The following is a 17,151-nucleotide window of genomic DNA, read 5'->3' as shown; positions in this document are numbered from 1 at the left end:
AGATACAGCTTCATCTCTGAGTCATCAGGCTGAGCTTTCGAGGACAGCAGTCTGGCACTCCCGCTCTGTCTTCCCAGGAAAGGTGCTATGTCTCCACACCCCAGTGCCAGTCCCATGCCTAACTTGGCTCACAACACTCAGAAACAAAGAAACGGCTTCTTAATGAGTTTGGAGGACACAGAGACAAAAGGCTCTAGGACCAGGAGTCAGAATGCTGGGTTCTGTTCCAGCTCTATCAATTAGCTTGCACAACCTTGAGCTAGTCATGGAAGCCTCCTGAACTGAGATTTCCTCCTTCATAAACATAAATAGTAATCCTTGCGGGGTCTACCCCACAGGGACATTGGGAGGCCTAAGTGAAATAGTGTGAAGCGCCTCCAAACTCGAAGGCACATACTCCTGTTCCATGGGCTGGATGTGGTCCATAAACTCATTTCATTTTGCTTGAACAACACTGACTTAGACTTCAAGTGTCCAGCATTTTTAAAATGAGTTATCAACAAATTGGTCGGCTGAGCAACCAACTCTTGATTTTGGCTCAGGTCGTGATCCCAGTGTCATGGGATTGAGCTCTGCATGGGGCTCCACGCTGAGTGTGGAGTCTGCTTGAAATTGTATCTCTCTCCCTCTGCCCTTCTTCCCTGTGCACGTGCGCTCTCTCTCTCAAATCAATCAATCAAAATTAAAAGATTTCCAAATTAAAAAAAAAATGGGAGCCTTCACTTAAATATCTGGATGTACAGGTTCTCTTTAAAAATGAGAAGATCTGGCCATATTAACTCCTTGCTCTTGTGAAAAGGAGAAAAAAAAGAATAAAGAGAGACCTCACTAAAGTGGACTCCGGCATGCTAGAAGGGGAGGCTGTTAGGGGGAGCCTTACCACTCAATGTCAATGCCCCAGCCTTAACAGAAGAATCTCAACAGGAAAAAATCATCAATTACACGCCCCCACAGGGAAAGATATACTCTGCATCTCTTATAAGAAATACACCACCCTTGCAACTCAGCCGTTGGTTATCGCCCTGAACTCTTCCTTCTCTCCACTGGGCTTTTGTTTAAAACAACCCAACACGGGGCGCCTGGGTGGCGCAGTCGGTTAAGCGTCCGACTTCAACCAGGTCACGATCTCACGGTCCGTGAGTTCGAGCCCCGCGTCGGGCTCTGGGCTGATGGCTCGGAGCCTGGAGCCTGTTTCCGATTCTGTGTCTCCCTCTCTCTCTGCCCCTCGCCCGTTCATGCTCTGTCTCTCTCTGTCCCAAAAATAAATAAACGTTGAAAAAAAAATTAAAAAAAAGTCTTTAAATAAATATAGCTACTTCTTCTACATTCCAATTAAGAATTTTTAGGGGCGCCTGGGTGGCACAGTCGGTTAAGCGTCCGACTTCAGCCAGGTCACGATCTCGCGGTCCGTGAGTTCGAGCCCCGCGTTGGGCTCTGGGCTGATGGCTCAGAGCCTGGAGCCTGTTTCCGATTCTGTGTCTCCCTCTCTCTCTGCCCCTCGCCCGTTCATGCTCTGTCTCTCTCTGTCCCAAAAATAAATAAACGTTGAAAAAAAAAATTTAAAAACAACCCAACACAACTTCCTCCTTCTTCTTTATAAAATAATGTGCCTCTCTTTCATTTATTGGACTTGCCCATGGTTTTGCTGTATATTACTCGTCCTGGATTGAAATTCTCTGCTACTCCCAATTAAACCCATTTTTGCTGATAGAAGAACTGGCAGTTTTATTTTAAAGGTTCACACCTTCAATGGCAACAACGCACTAGAGCTGAGTGGCAGCAGCCCCTTCACTTGGGCAGGAGCCTAGAGCTACCTTCAAGCTCACCACAGTCCCCACTACTCCCTATTACTTCCCAGTACTAAGGCCAAGCCTCTGTTGCCACTTATTGTGGCTCTTGGACTATTAATTTGCTCTTAGTGGAGCCCTAGTAGAAGCAAACCTGTATGATAACCATGTTTCTATCAAAACGGGGAAATGAAAGTCCCAGAACTTGTCCCTTGCCCCAAATTCTCTCCCCTTTCAGGGTCTTCATGTCAAAAGTGCAACCCCTGGGGCACCTGGGTGGCTTGGTCGGTTAAGCGTCCGACTTCGGCTCAGGTCACGATCTCGCGGTCGGTGAGTTCGAGCCCCGCGTCGGGCTCTGGGCTGACATCTCAGAGCCTGGAGCCCGTTTCAGATTCTGTGTCTCCCTCTCTCTCTGCTCCTCCCCTGTTCATGCTCTGTCTCTCTCTGTCTCAAAGATAAATAAACGTTAAAAAAAAAAATTAAAAAAAAAAAAAAGTGCAACCCCTTTGGTTCAGCTTTACCGTGTGCCAACCGGCTCTTTGGAAGGGGTGTGAGCTGAGCCAGAGCTGGGATCTAGAGTCCCGCAGTCTCTACATTGACCCCTTCCATGCCTGTTTGTCCTCATCTATAAAATGGAGCAGTGCCACCTTTTTTTGTCCTAGGTTGCTTGTGCACAACATACGGCCCTTGGTGCGCTGATCAGTCACGGTGAGTGACTGAAATGTAAGTGGTTTGAACTGATAAAAAGCACTGTGGGTAATGGCAGAGTGAAGTGAGTGGGGTAAAGCAATGGCTGGGAAGGAAAAAAGCGAGTGGAAAAAGAAATGACTTAGGGGAGATAAAAATTCCGTTACATCCATCCCCACCCTGCCTCTTTCTTCCACCTCTGCAATGAGAAAGTCCCACTAGGGATGGACATCACCTCACTATACTCAGGATTCTGGTACTAATACTGGGTTCTGCTCCTGGCTTGGGCAAGCTTTACCTTGTGCGATGGTGTCTCCCCATCTGTAAGGACAAAAATGCCCCAACAGTTGGTTACTGTGGTGGCGAAGATTAACTGACATAAATGTACGTGAAAGCACTTTGGAAATCTGCAAAGCGCTATACACAGTTAGGAGGTTTCGGGTCTCTTTGCAAAAAGTTTTTCCTCCAAACTCTGTCCAAGGCTAAGACCCTCCCCTCGGTTTCACAATGCTGCCCCTTCCCACACACCAAAGCCCGCGCCGCGTCAGGAGTCTTTTTTTCTTCCCCTAGCGAAGGCGGGGACTCGGGTGGTGTTGGCAGCCGGCGACGCCGGCCGCGCCTGGCCAGTCCCGCATCGGCCGCGGTGGGTGTGCCCCACTGGGTGTGCGCCCCGGGCCCAGGCCCAGCCCGCCGGCGAGAGGGCGCCCGAGGGTGTGCGCGCCTGGGCGACCAGAGTGCGCCAGCCCGGGGGTGCGCGCCCCGGACCAGGACTGTGCACCCGGAGGCTGCGTGCGCCCCGAAGCCGGGGTGTGCGCCGGCCCCAGGCACAGCCGGCCGCCTCCCTCCGGACTTCTGCGGCGCGCCAAGGTAAGGCTCTCTGCGACCCCAGCGCGCGCCGCGCGTTGAGTGGGGCGTGCCAGCACCCTGACCCGCGCGACCCGGGTGTTGGCCCCGGCGCTCGGCCACTCTTCTCTGGCTCCGCCGCCCGCCTCGTCTCCTCCCCGCGCCGCGTCCCCGGCTCCCCTTAAGACACAGGCTGCGGCAGCCTGGGCCGACCTGGCGCCCCTGCCTGGGGTCCGCGACAGAGCGGGGAGGGGACTGCCGGGGCTGCGCGGGCTACCCAAGGGCGGGCGTCGCTCCCCTTCCCGCCCTGACCGGCTCCCCGAGTCCCAGCGCTGGCCAGGGAGGACACCGGTGGGGAGGGGGAGGCCGCGTTGTCCTTGCGGCTCGGGTGGTGCAGCCCCCGCCCAGAGCTTCCGAGCTGGGCGCTGCGGTCCGGGATGCAGATTGCGGGACTGGGCGCCCTGCCGCCAGCTCCCAGAGCGACCTGGAATCGAGCTCTTAATCTTCTATCTTTGGCAAAAGCCGGCCCCCCAGTGTCTACCCTGGTATCCCTCGGCTCCTGGCTGAACTTTCCAGAGCTCGCGTTGGGCCACGACCTTGGGTGGAGGCAGTGGGGCCGCCCCGGGGGAGGAGGGGCGGGTGCACAGGCAGCCTAGGGCGCTTTCGTTCAGCTGTGGGCCACCTGGTGAGATTCCCTCCTTCTCATCGCTCCCTTGAGGTCAAACCTTTGACCCCAAGTACTTTGTCCCTGTAGAGTGGCCAGTAACTTAGCACGGGAGGTGGAAAGGAGAGCCCAGGGCCGCTAAGCCTGGTCTAAATAAGTGCTTGCTCTGAGCATCTGCTAGGGCTGCAAGAACCAGTGGTTTCAGTTCTCGAGAGATAGGGTGCAGGCTGGGAGGGCTAGGAAGAGGCATTTTCCAGGAAAAGGAAGAGGAGATTCCCCCCTTCCTCAGGATGACCCTCCGAAGCCTGGGCAAAGTCCTGTTGACCATGTCCAGTCAGATGCAGCCAGTGACCAGGTTGAGGCCTGGGGAGAAAGCATCTTGAATTAAACACAGAAGCTGCCTGGGTAAAACCAAATGTGGGTTCTTTCGAACCTTTCAAGACATGACGCAGAAGAACACAGAGCTACACATGGAATCACAGCAGATTCCACTCTGATATTGCCTTTTCATCCTAATCCTCCTGCGCATGTCCAAAACTCCTCCTCCCCGGACCATAAGGTGAGTTCTGGGGAATGTTTAAAGGACACTGAGAATGGGGGATGGCTCAGGGTCCATTTGGTCAACAAGTACTTGCTCTGTGCCAGGCACGAGGCAAAGTAGCGGAACACAGAAATGAAGAAAACCGGCACTGTCTGGCTTTATGAAGCTTGCAGTCCAGTGGCCAAGACCGACATGAATCAAATCACTCAAATACAGAGTTACAAACAGTGCTGACTTCTTTGAAAGGAAAGGATTAGATACTGTGATTCTGTGATAGGTACAGTCGTTGCTCAGTCAGAGGCTCACAGGAGTTAATTAGTTGAAGAGGATGGAAGCACAGCATGTGGGAAGGCCCTGAGGCCAGTAGCAGAGACCATTAGAAGGACTGAAAGACTGTTTACCAAATGATGACCAGGGACCCATAATATGGACATGCCCTTACTTTAGCATCCCATTGCCTGGGCCAATCATTAATTTTCTTTCTCAGCCGTAATAACAGGCAGCTGGAATCCCCCAGGCTGGGAGGACAGAGAGATAAACTGTCAGGCGGGTGCCAGGCCCGTCCTCACACACGCACTTACTACCAGCACCTTGGTCAGACAGCCCATGTCCACCCAGAGCGCCAAGGGGCAATAGTTCTTTCCTCCAGCTGTTCCCTGTTGCCCACTGTGCTCACAACTTAACCAAGGCCCCTGCTCAACATTTAGGAAGATTCATGTTGGAAGCGGTGGCTCATCCTGAGACTTTTAAAGCTAGAGTGAACTCACTGTCTACAATCCTAAAATTCTTTAGGATGGCTTACGTGGCATTTCCTAATCTGGACCCTTCTGCCTTCCCTGCCCCATTTCTGGTTCTACCACTCCCCCATCTCCCCACCACTGCACCCCCACCCCCCCCACCATGAGCACCCTCTAGGTTTTACTCACAATTACACTTCAAACTGTTCCTGGAACACACATCGTCTTTGCACATGCTGTCTTTTGTCTAAAATAGTGTTCCTACATGTTCAGCCAGTGAGTGTTCAGCCAGTGAGTGCACAGCCAGCTTTCAACTTCAACATTAATTTTTTAAAAAATGTTTCTACGTATTTTTGAGAGAGAGACAGAGAGACAGAGTGGGAGCACGGGAGGGGCAGAGAGAGAGGGAGACACAGAATCCGAAGCAGGCTCCGGGCTCCGAGCTGTCAGCACAGAGCCGGACGTGGCACTAGAACTCAAACATCACGAGACCATGACCTGAGCCGAAGTCTGACACTAACCTACTGAGCCACCCAGGCAGGCGCCCCTCAACTTCAACATTAAATGTAAGGTTTCCACCACCACCAGCACCGCCAGTGCCATCACAGAAGGCCTTTCCTGATCAGGTCAATGCTGCCTCGTCTGTCTTTTTGAAGCTCCCTGGACATGCTTCCGTCACAGAGAGTATAAACTGCACTGAACATCAGAAAAGGAGGACTCTTCTGTCATATTTGTGTTTCAAGTCTAGCACATTGAAGGTGTTCAGTAAATGCTTATTGGATAAAAATGGTCCAGGCTAGTATTTCTTAACTTTCTTTTTAGGGAGGGGAAGGAGGGTTACATATTATATCTTGGAAATCCTGATGAAAATTATGGATACTATACTCGCCTCCAAATGCCTGTAACCTAAAACATCTTATATACAATATCACATGATTCACATCCCTCCCGTCTCCCACTGACCCCATTTCCAGAACTTTGGACAGGAAGCAGAGGCCCAGGGAGGTGCAGCGACTGCCTAAGCACCTACAGCTGGGTAACAGCATGCCATCCCCCTTCAGTGTCCCACCCCCCGCACCTCCTCCCAACCCCCAGCTCTTGACTCCCCGGCCAGGGCTCCCTCCAGCTCTGTCTGCTTCTCTTAGCCAAATAGCCTCCTTTCATCCCTGGCACCTTGTGAAGGCCACTATTTATGGCTGGAAGATGGATATTTTGGTTTTGCTTCAGTTCAGTAGCAGCCTAAGGTGTGACAGGGAGAAAAATCTTATTATGGGCAGAGTTGACAATTAGGAAGATAGATGGGCCATCTCCCTGGCCTGTTTGCTGCCCCTTGCCTGCAATGTTATTACATCTGTTTTAGCTGGAGGAGGGTCACGTGTGCTTCACAGTTATCTTCCGGGCCCTGGACTGAGTTGTGCGGGCCAGGTTTGGAAACCCCCTGGATGGGATCATTGAGATCTGGGACCTAGCTCTTGGTCTTGTCAAAGGCTTCTTCCCTATAGAGCAGGCTTGGGAATGGATGAAGAGAATGGGGTTCTTGCTTCCTGCCCTTGGAGCTCTTGCTGGCCTGCTTCCTGCTTTCTGCAACAAAACATCTATTTCAGGTTATTGGGCCAATCAGTACCTTCTTATCTGTGGATCAGGATTTTCACTCATTCAGTAATTCACTCACTCATCAAAACTGCACTGAGTCTCTGCTTTGTATTTATTAGGCACTGTGCTGATTCCAGTTTATGAGGAAGGATCACAGAGTGTGAGCCAATGATAGAAGGCTCTGCTCTGTGGGGGGCAAGGAAGGGATAACTCATTCTAATTCAACCCAAACCTTAGGAGGTGTGGTAGGGAGGACAGTTAGGACTTCTTAATGCTGAGAATGTGCCTTTTTTTTTTTTTAAGTTTATTTATTTATTTTGAGAGAGAGGGAGAGAGGGAGAGAACGGAGGAGGGGCAGAGGGAGAGGGGGACAGAAGATGTGAAGCAGGCTCTGCATTGACAGCAGAGAGCCCGATGTGGGGCTCGAACTCACGAACCGTGAGATCATCATCTGAGCGGAAGTCGGACACTTAACCACCCAGGCAACCCTGTACTCACTTCTAAAACTCTGGTCTCCTGCAAGTTATGTCATCTCTGAGGACTGAATTTTCTTAACTGTAAAATGGGTGTGCTAGCAATCTTGTCTTGTTTATCTCTGGGCAGTCATGCAGATAGTTCTCACATCTCAGATGGCAGATCCACTCACCGCTTCACGGGAAACAGGAGCACTTACACTATAATAATGGCCTGTCTGTGTGTCAAGCTCTGGCACATGTAATTCTCTCAGTAATCCTCCAGACAGTTGTAGTCATAACCCCAGATGTACAGATGAGGAAAATGAGGCTCAGAGAGGTTAAATGACTTGCCCAGGGCATGGAACTAATCAATGATAAGACTGAGATTGACAGATCTGTCTCTGCATATCAGATGGCCAACCACTTTGTGCTGCTCTGTATCCGTTTGTGGAAAGAGGCGTGGGCTTGAAGGCTAGGGCATGCTGGGATCGGAGCCTACATCTGCTGCCAACCAACTGTGTGATCTACAGCTAGATCCCTAACCTCTCTGTGCCTAGGAATGTTAATCTCCCAGACCCAGAGTTTAGACTAAGAGGCTTCTAATAGGCCTTCTGTGAACAGTTTCCAGTCTATATGGATAATATTTCAAAGTAGGATTAAAGGAAAGAAGAGGCCCTCCCACTAAAAATAGGCCTGTCGCAGTTTCTAGGATAAAATAAATGCTGCCTCAAGATTTCAAGTAGATGGTTAATGTGATATGCAGGCAGTTATAGATTGGTGGTGTCTGAGAAGCTGGCTGAATGTTCCTTCTCCAAGGGAAAGAAGTGTATTTTCAAAAGGAATGTCTCACTGTCTTGCCCCAGCCCTGGGGCCTGGGGCCTGGGCCCTGCCCCTCACATAGCTTTCTGGGGACACAGGCATTGTGGGAGAAAATCTGAATTCTCATCTGCCCTCCCCCCCCATTATTTTTCTCTCAAAGTAAATAAAACTTACTGGCTGGATATATATCTATCTTTCATGTGGCTGTGGTTTTGCCCCCTTTGCGTGGAAGTAGCCTTTGTTGTCTCCTTTGGTATGTATTTCTAATTTGTTGCTCTGACGTTAAGTGACAAGGGGGCAGAGAAATATGGCACTGGGGAGAATATGCTCCAAGCAAAGATAAAAGAGCAGCCTTTGGTGCAGATTCCCCTCCGCAGCCTGGTTTTTGCCCAGCAGCCAGAGATGCCAACTCTCAGTGAAATTGATTTTGGTTTTCATAGCAGGGTACCAGGTGGCTGGGCTGTGTGTTTCCAGGTGCTGTGCTCATCTCCATTCCTCACCACTCCACCCCCTTTGGCCCTGGTAATGCAGCCATCCTGCTCTTGGGGAAGGGTTTAGAAGACAGGAATGTCAACTTGGGTGAAAACAACCTAATATGGTCAGGGTCTATATTATTAGGCACCATACTGAGTGTGTGGGGAGGTGGGGTCATTTTATCAGTAATGTTTAAGTTTTATTTTTTTTAATGTTTTATTTTTGAGGGAGACAGAGCACAAGCAGAGGAGGGGCAGAGAGAGAGGGGAACAGAGGACCTGAAGGGGGCTCTGTGCTGACAGCAGACAGCGAGATGCAGGGCTCAAACCCACAAATTGAGAGATCATGACCTGAGCTAAAGTCAGATGCTTAACTGACTGAGCCACCCAGGTGCCCTCCCCGCCCCCCTTTTTTTAATGTTTAGTAATATTTAAGTTTTGTAAGAGATTGGTTTTGTGTATCATTTGTGTGATTTTATTTATTTCTTTTTTTAAGTTTATTTATTTATTTTGAGAGACAGAGTGCATGTGCAAGTGGGGGAGGGACAGAGAAAGAGGGAGACACAGAATCTGAAGCAGGCTCCAGGCTCTGAGCTGTCAGCACAGAGCCCGATGTGGGGCTCGAACTTATGAACCTTGAGATCGAAGTTGGACACTTAACTGACTGAGCCACCCAGATGCCCCTCATTTATGGGATTTTAAATAAATAAGTAATGAAGGCTATCACCCCTCTTCTCTTCCTCCTTAAAAAAAAAAAAAAGGAGGAGGGTCAGAGAAGGGAAATGGCTTCACCACATGCTGGCCCTGTGAGCCTGAGCAAATGACTCGTGTTTACTGAACTTGAACTTTCTCATCTTTAAAATGCTGTTGTTCATACTGGCTCTTCTGATACAGAAAACAGATTCCCTAAAGCTGATGCGAATGAAGAGGAGGGGAGCTGTAAATGCAGCACTGATATTTAAGAACAGTCCTGAATGGAAGCCAGGCACCCTCGAGGCTGGGTGGAGGAGGTTCTGAGTTCAAGGCTATTCCACCAGTACAGCTGGTGCCATGGGCTCCACTCAGCACCCGCCCACCCCACCCTCAGCCTACTATCAGAGGGACCTCTCCTTTGTCACTCAGTACAAGTTCCAGGGAGGATCCTGTTGTCTGAGCTCAGTTCTCAGAACACCGAGGCTCTCTTTCTGGGCCATGTCTTGGCTGGTCCCTGGCCAGCCTGGGCACGGGTTGCTATGGAGGCAGGCATCCTCTCTGGGCCAATCAGATGGCCCAGTCCTCCCAATCAGAGGAGGTTCATGGGTACAGAACATGACCTTTTGGGGCCTGTGGGTGGAGATTCCTGGAGAAAGAGGTGAGGGTGAGCTGGAAGTCCAGGATATGCCCCGTACAAAGACTCACGGAGATCTAAGGACCTAACATTCTTAACTTGGGATTAACGGCCCCAAGGAACTCATGTGTAGAATTCAGTTTGTAAACGTGGTTGGGAGAAAAAAGATAACATCTTTATTTGGCATTTTCTTTGATTATGTGGGTTGTAGGCAACAAACCATAGTATATTTGCAGTACCTGGGAAGTTGTCACCGATAGAAATCACCAATCTTTTCTATTTAAAAAAAATTTTTTTTAGTGTTTTATTTTTGAGAGAGAGACAGAGTGTGAGTGGGGGAGGGGCAGAGAGAGGGAGACACAGAATGGAAACAGGCTCCAGGCTCTGGGCGGTCAGTACAGGGCCTGATTCAGGGCTCAAACCCATGAACCGTGAGATCACGACCTGAGCTGAAGTCGGCCATTTAACCGACTGAGCCACCCAGGCGCCCCTAGAAATCACCAATCTTTTCATATCACATTTGAACTGCTGCAGATAACTATTATTTATGCCTGTTGCAGCTTTGAAATTACAGCCGTTATTACACCCAGTGTTAAAGCTTGTTATTTAATGCATTAATAAAGAATGTATGTTACTATATTACATTCATTTTTTAATTTAAAAAACATTTTTTTAACGTTTATTTATTATTGAGAGGCAGAGAGAGACAAAGCATGAGCATGGGAGGGCAGAGAGAGGGAGACACAGAATCCAAGCAAGCTCCAGGCTCTGAGCTGTCAGCACAGAGCCCAACGCAGGGCTTGAACTCACAAACCGGGAGATGGTGACCTGAGCTGAAGTCGGACACTCAACCGACTGAGCCACCCAGGCACCCTTTTTAAAAAAACTTTTTTTTAATGTTTATTTATTATTGAGAAACAGAGAGACACAGAGCATGAGCATGGGACAGGCAGAGAGAGAGGGTCATTTTTTAATTTTAATAATTATATGTCAATATAATTGAGTTTCTTTGTAGTCAAGCTATACATTTTATTTTCTTTTTTTAAATTTTTTTTTTAACGTTTATTTATTTTTGAGATAGAGAGAGACAGAGCATGAACAGGGGAGGGTCAGAGAGAGGGAGACACAGAATCTGAAACAGGCTCCAGGCTCTGAGCTGTCAGCACAGAGCCCGACGCGGGGCTCGAACTCACGGACCGCGAGATCATGACCTGAGCCGAAGTCGGACGCTTAACCGACTGAGCCACCCAGGCACCCCTATACATTTTATTTTCAATATTTGAAAATGTTCTGAGAAAGGGTCCATTGTCTTCATCAGTCTGCTAAAGGGGTGCAAAAAGACTCTCTGACAGGAAGTCAGTAAACTTTAGTTCCCAATTTCCCACACTCCCTAACCATAATCTTTCATATGCCCATCTATCTCTGTGTAATTAGTGCCAGGCATTCTTGGGCAGTAGTAAATTTCATTTACTAGTTTGGCATATTTGCAAAAGCACATAATTGGCAGTTTGGGTAGAAGTTTTGATGTATATCCAGAGGTTAATTTACAAATTGCAGGCGCACATGGGCAACTGGTTAGATGATTCCTATCAGCCCACAAACCCACCAGCTCATATGTTGATTGCTTGGTCCATCCCATGCAAACAAGTCCATTGAAACAGTCACAGAATGGACCGTTGTATTCTTGAGAGGTTAAGGAGCTTATAGGCTAATTGATGAATCACTTGATCAAATGCAAGCTAGAGTCCTTAGGAAGGAGAAGGAGCACTGGGGGAAGAGGCTTTGAAGTGGGTTCTGCAAGGGAGGGAATGCAAAGGAAGCAGACAGGAGGAAGGAGGGAGTTAGGATGTGGGGGGACTGGCCAGATGTCGATTTTGAGGAGGAAGCATGGAGAGAGGGGAGCCCACTGGAGTACATTAGAATACTGGTTGGTTTTTTTGCTATCTTTTATTGAATGTTTAATATGTGTCTGACCCATGCCAAGCCCCTTAAATATAGTTCTTCAGTCTTTACCAACTACCCAATAAGGTGTGACTATTATTATTCCCATTGTATTCAGTGAGAAAACTGAAGCTCTAAGAGGTTAAATACATGCTCTAGGTCACAGAGGGATTAAGTGGTGGAGCCAGGAGCTCAGCCCAGATTTGGCTAATTTCAGAACCCAGTGCTTTTAAAAACCACTATATACAACCACAGAAGAGTCTGTTTGGAAAAACCATGGCTGCCATTTTGTTTCAGTAAGAAAGTGCTTACTGCCCTTCCTTGTCTTTCCCATTGTATTCTCCAGCCTTTTGCCTGTTCTCACATCTCCTCCCTTTCTCTCTTTACCCTCGCTCCTCTCACAGACACACATGCTACATCAGTGAGGATAAAAATAGAGAGCAAAAGCTGTGAGGTCAAGCAGAACCGGGTTCTAACACTGGCTCTGACACCTGGCTAATACCATGCCGAGCCTCAGTTTCTATCTGTGAAAAGGAGGTAATGATGCCTTCTTCATAAATTGGCATGAGCCCTCTAGTGCTTCCGTACCATTTTGGATAGTTGTTCCCATTTAGGTGACTCCAACCTCTACACTGGGTGATGGTCCCTGTCTCCTTGCCACATGGGCTTCTCTGGGAGGGCTTCCTTGAACCCCTCAAACCTGGCCAATGGGCAGCAGGCATCACTACTTATAGCTGCCAGCTCTGGCCTGTGGGGAGAATTCAGGAGTGGTCCTTGTGAGGCTGTCCCCTCTAGCTAGAAGCTCCCTCTCCCCATCCCTTGGGCCGCGTCTGGTCTGGCCTGGAGAACCCTGATAAAAGCAAATGAACAGTATCCTTCGATCCCCTTTTCAGGACCAATCTTGGCACTTGTTCTAGGTCCCATCACCTAGAGCTTGTCTCTGGGAAACCTCCCTGGTTACCTACACCACCCCTCTCGTCTTACAGATGAGGACCAGCAAGGGCAGGTGTCAAGCCCTGGTGGCACAGGGAGTGACCTGGGGTGAGAACCCAGGCCTCCTGCAGTAGCTCCCTGCCCGGCCCTCACACTAACACTGAGAGTGTCTCTTCCACGTTGTTAAGCAGGCTACTATTTTTGGGTGAGGGGACATCCGTGGAGCACCTGAAATTACCTTCTGCTTTTTCTTCCTTGCCCCACACTTGTGCCTGCTTCGGGGCTGGCCTTCTCTGACCTAATCTTCTTTCTCACTCTATCCCCAAGTCCTTGGCCTTGCCAGCTGCTGAATGGAGCCCCGTGTCAGCCAGGCCCGTGGGTGGCCGCCTTCGGGTGATGCCTGGTGTTGCCAAAAGGCTCCTGCCCTGAGAATTCTGCCCACTGGCAGGGCTGAGGCCTGAAATTCCTGGCATTGGAGTCATTCCTTTGATTACTTTGTCTTCTCTAAAGAGCTATTGTTAAAATGCTAGCATGTTACCCTGAAGGGGTGAGCCTGTTAACTCACCACTGTGGCCTAGTCTGGAAGACTGGAATGGCCTGGGCCTTTGTTAACTCATATCACCGCCCTGTCCCTCAGTTTCTTATCTGTAAAATGGGGATAACAAGAAATTGCATTGTAGGGTTACCCCAAGAATGAAATGAGATAGTGCACTTAAAGCACTGGGCACATGATAAGTACTCAATAAAATTAGCTTTTTTTTTTCCCTTCTTTCATTCTAAGGCAGTAGATTATTTATTTTTTTAAAAAAACTTTTTGAACGTTTTTATTTATTTCTGAGAGAGAGACAGAAACAGAGACAGGCCGCGAGTGGGGGAGGGGCAGAGAGCAAGGGAGACGTAGAATCTGAAGCAGGCTCCAGGCTCTGAGCTGTCAGCACAGAGCCGGACACGGGGCCTGAACCCATGAACCATGAGGTCATGAACTGAGCTGAAGTCGGATGCTCAGCCGAATGAGCCACCCAGGCGCCCCTAAGGCAGTAGATTATTTGGTCAGTTCTCTGGTTTAAGTCCTAGTTCTTATCAGTTTTGGGTGGTTTTTTTGTTGTTGTTTATTTAAGTAATGTGGTCTCCTTTTAAGGTTTTTTTCTTTTTTCTTCCCTAATTATAAAATGGCTTTGAACTTTATCTTCTTGTCTTTAAAATGGGGTAAAAGATCCTATCTTACTGGTTCATTGAGAATTTACTGAGCTAAAGTACCTGCGGATGCCAGGCCTGCCAGGTCTACTCAGTGAGAGCCTGGTATTCTGTAATCCTAGAGGCAGGGATCGGAAGCACCTGGGGGTTGGGGGGAGGTTCTGGGTGGGTCACTAAGTGACATGGGAGACAAAGAGGGAGGAGAAGGGGGAGCAAAGGGGACCCTGCTCCTCCACCCCAGCTGCTTGAATGTGGAGTCTAGGTCTCAGGGGACCTGGGAATGCTATCCTGGCTCTGGAACAGGATGGATCCTGCGACCTTTCCCCAGATCTTTGGACTTCTAGGCTTGTACTCAGAGGTTCCGAATTCCCTGGAGGAATGGCGTCCTTGGCCTCCCTCCCGGCTTGACTTTGGTGGAATGGTGGTGAGGAGACCAGAGTTTTCCTTAACCCCCTGATCTCACGGTGGCTGTCAGTAGGTGCTGTAAACTGCTCCTTTGAGAGGGCAGTTAGGCTTTTGAAAACGTCAACCCAGGCTAGTCTCTGCAGTTTCTCCTGAAACCAAGATGGTTCTCTTTGGCCTGGGTCAGGGAGAGGGTGTAGGAGCAGGAACATCCTGGCCCAGCCTCCTGGCCTGTGAACGAGGAGGGGCTGTGTTGAGTGGCAGTGTCACAGGAGTTTTCTAGCAATCCACAGAGCAGAAAGCCTCACTTCCAGGGTTCTCTGAAGGAAGATACTCCTCTCTCCCTTGTCTACCCTGGGCAGTGAGGATTGTAGTCTGTCCTTCTCCCTGCACTGGCCCGCTGTGAGCTTCTCCAGTGTGCTTTCCTGCCAGCCTCTGGGGAAGGCTGATCCCCAACATCATCCGTCATAAGGGAAGTTATCCTTCCAAAGCAGAGACTCACTGGTACAGAAAATCACTTTCCCTGAGGCTGGAAGCCAGGAGCAAAGAACAGAGGTGAATGCTGATTCCTGGGACCTTGACACCAAGCAGCAAGCTGCCACCTGCTGGCCCCACTCTGGTGGGGAGGGAGTATGAAGGGGGTATAACTCAAGCCTTCCCATGTATCTGCTTTTGGGCTGCAAAGGAGCCAGCATCAATTCCAGCCCAGAAGTGGGGCTCGGAACCATGCGCTTTATTATACCTAACATTTGTTGATTACCTGTGGGCTATTACTGTCCCTTATTCCCTCCATCCCTTTTTCTTCCCTCTCTCCCTCCCTCATTCCTTCCCTCTCTTCCTGCCATCCAACAAATACGTACTGATCACTTACCCTGGACCAGGCACTCTGCTAGGAAGGGAGCTTATAGTCCCAACAGAAGAAACAAAGAATCAGATAGCTAATTATGCTTGATGAGTGCTCTGACAGATGTTCTTACAGGGTGCTATGGGAGCACAGAAGTGTGGGGAGCAGGGGGACCAGTCCAGACTGGTGTGTGGAGAAGGGAAGATGCTGGTAGGTAAAACTGTCTTGGTTGAGTAGGAGTTACCAGACAGAGAAGGAAGGAGGAGGAGGATTCTGGATAGCAGGAACAGACAGAGGTGTAGAAGATGGGCAGGGAGATAGTATATATGGGAAGCTCAGGGCGATCACTTAGTCACTGAGTTTTGGTTTTCTGTCCTGTAAAATGAGGATAATAGTACCAAGGTCATAGCTGGCACACACACAAAAACATCCTTCCTTTTTACCAATTTATGATCTACCAGAAAGACTTAAACATGCAGAAATAATGGCAACGAGAGGCAGAATGTGAGAAGTGCCAAAATCAATGGAAATGCAGTGGAAGGGAAGTAGCTTTTGGAAGAAAGCCTTAGACGATGGACGATGTTAACTGAGATTAATATTTAGGATTAGGAAGAGCTGGTACCATTTAGGCAGATCCTTGAAGGATGGAAAAGACACTGGTAGAGAACTCAGGAAAGGGCATCTAAAAGGTTGGTGCGTTGCGAACCCAGGCACAGAGGTGCTCGGGCACAGGGTGAGGTTGTGAGGGGCAGAGGAGCTGGGGACGAGCCTGGAAAGGTGGGCCGAGGTCACATCAATGCCCAGCTAGTGGGCACATGGGCAGCACTGGGCCTGCATGTGGGTTTTATTTGACCTCCATAGTGTTTACAAAAAGAAAGAAGATTTATATAAACATTTAAAAAGCAGATTTTACATAAATCCACATTCCAGCTTCTTTTGGAAAAAGGCAGGACTGGCGACACCAGCCGTGAGTTAATCCCCACATAGCAGCACCCCCCCCCCCCCCAGAAGGTCAGTGGTGGACATTCAGATATCATGGCTGCCCGCAGTGGCAGATTGATAACCCACCAGCCAACTAGCTTGCCTGGTACCTCTGCCATTCAACTCAGTCTCAAATTCATTCAGCGTGTCCAGAAAGCTCCTGCTGAAGTGCTAATTAATTACATGAGAAGAGAAAGAAAATTCTAAACCCTTAACTTTGTATTCCTTCATCAGATGAGGGAATGAATTCTACTGCTCGGGAAAACTTTAATTATGGAGTAATGGTTAGGTGGGGGCAATGGGAAGCCTAATGCATGATGGCTTGGGAAGGAAACTCTCAGAAGTGAAAGATGGGAGCAGACACTTGAAAAGATGGAGATGTTGGGGCCCTGCGGTGAGTCATTTTGACCACTTCACTCAGCCATGGCGACTGGTGTCTTTGCTGGAAGGACCAAACACCTGTCTTTGGCGAGTATTTGTTGCATTGTAAGACATTACTACCTTACTTTATTAACGTTTTAAGCTTAAAAAAAAATTGGACTCTTGAAGGACAAGGTGTTTGTTTTTTAATTGATAAACTAATGGAAAAGAAAATTTTCCTGTTTTATTTATTTAAATTAAATTAAATTAATTTTATTTTATTTTTTTCTTATTTATTTTTGAGACAGAGACAGACAGAGCATGAGCAGGGGAGGGGCAGAGAGAGAGGGAGACACAGAATCTGAAGCAGGCTCCAGGCTTTGAACTGTCAGCGCAGAGCCCAATACAGGGCTCGAACTCACAGACCGTGAGATCATGACCTGAGCTGAAGTTGGACGCTTAACCGCCTGAGCCACCCAGGTGCCCCTTATTTTTTATTTTTTAAAATTTACATCCAAATTAGTTAGCATATAGTGCAACAATGATTTCAGGAGTAGATTCCTTAGTGCC

General features: G+C 48.9%; 1 protein-coding gene across 2 annotated transcripts in view; it reads left to right on the top strand.

Annotated features, from left to right (window-relative positions):
• The first annotated feature begins 3,058 nt into the window (after positions 1-3,058).
• KANK4 (KN motif and ankyrin repeat domains 4) overlaps positions 3,059-17,151 on the top strand; it is a 73,122-nt gene continuing 59,029 nt past the window's right edge. For both annotated transcript variants that reach the window (XM_086717161.1, XM_086717160.1), the window contains exon 1: positions 3,059-3,341. The gene's annotated coding sequence lies outside the window, so the exon portion shown is untranslated. The remainder of the gene's footprint in view (positions 3,342-17,151) is intronic.

The sequence above is a fragment of the Puma concolor genome, chromosome C1 (genome assembly GCF_028749965.1).
Source record: "Puma concolor isolate L17-30 chromosome C1, mPumCon1.1.hap2, whole genome shotgun sequence".
In the NCBI taxonomy this organism is placed as follows: Eukaryota; Metazoa; Chordata; class Mammalia; order Carnivora; family Felidae; genus Puma; species Puma concolor.
The sequence above is the reverse complement of the archived record's forward strand: the minus strand, read 5'-3'. Positions and strand labels throughout refer to the sequence as shown.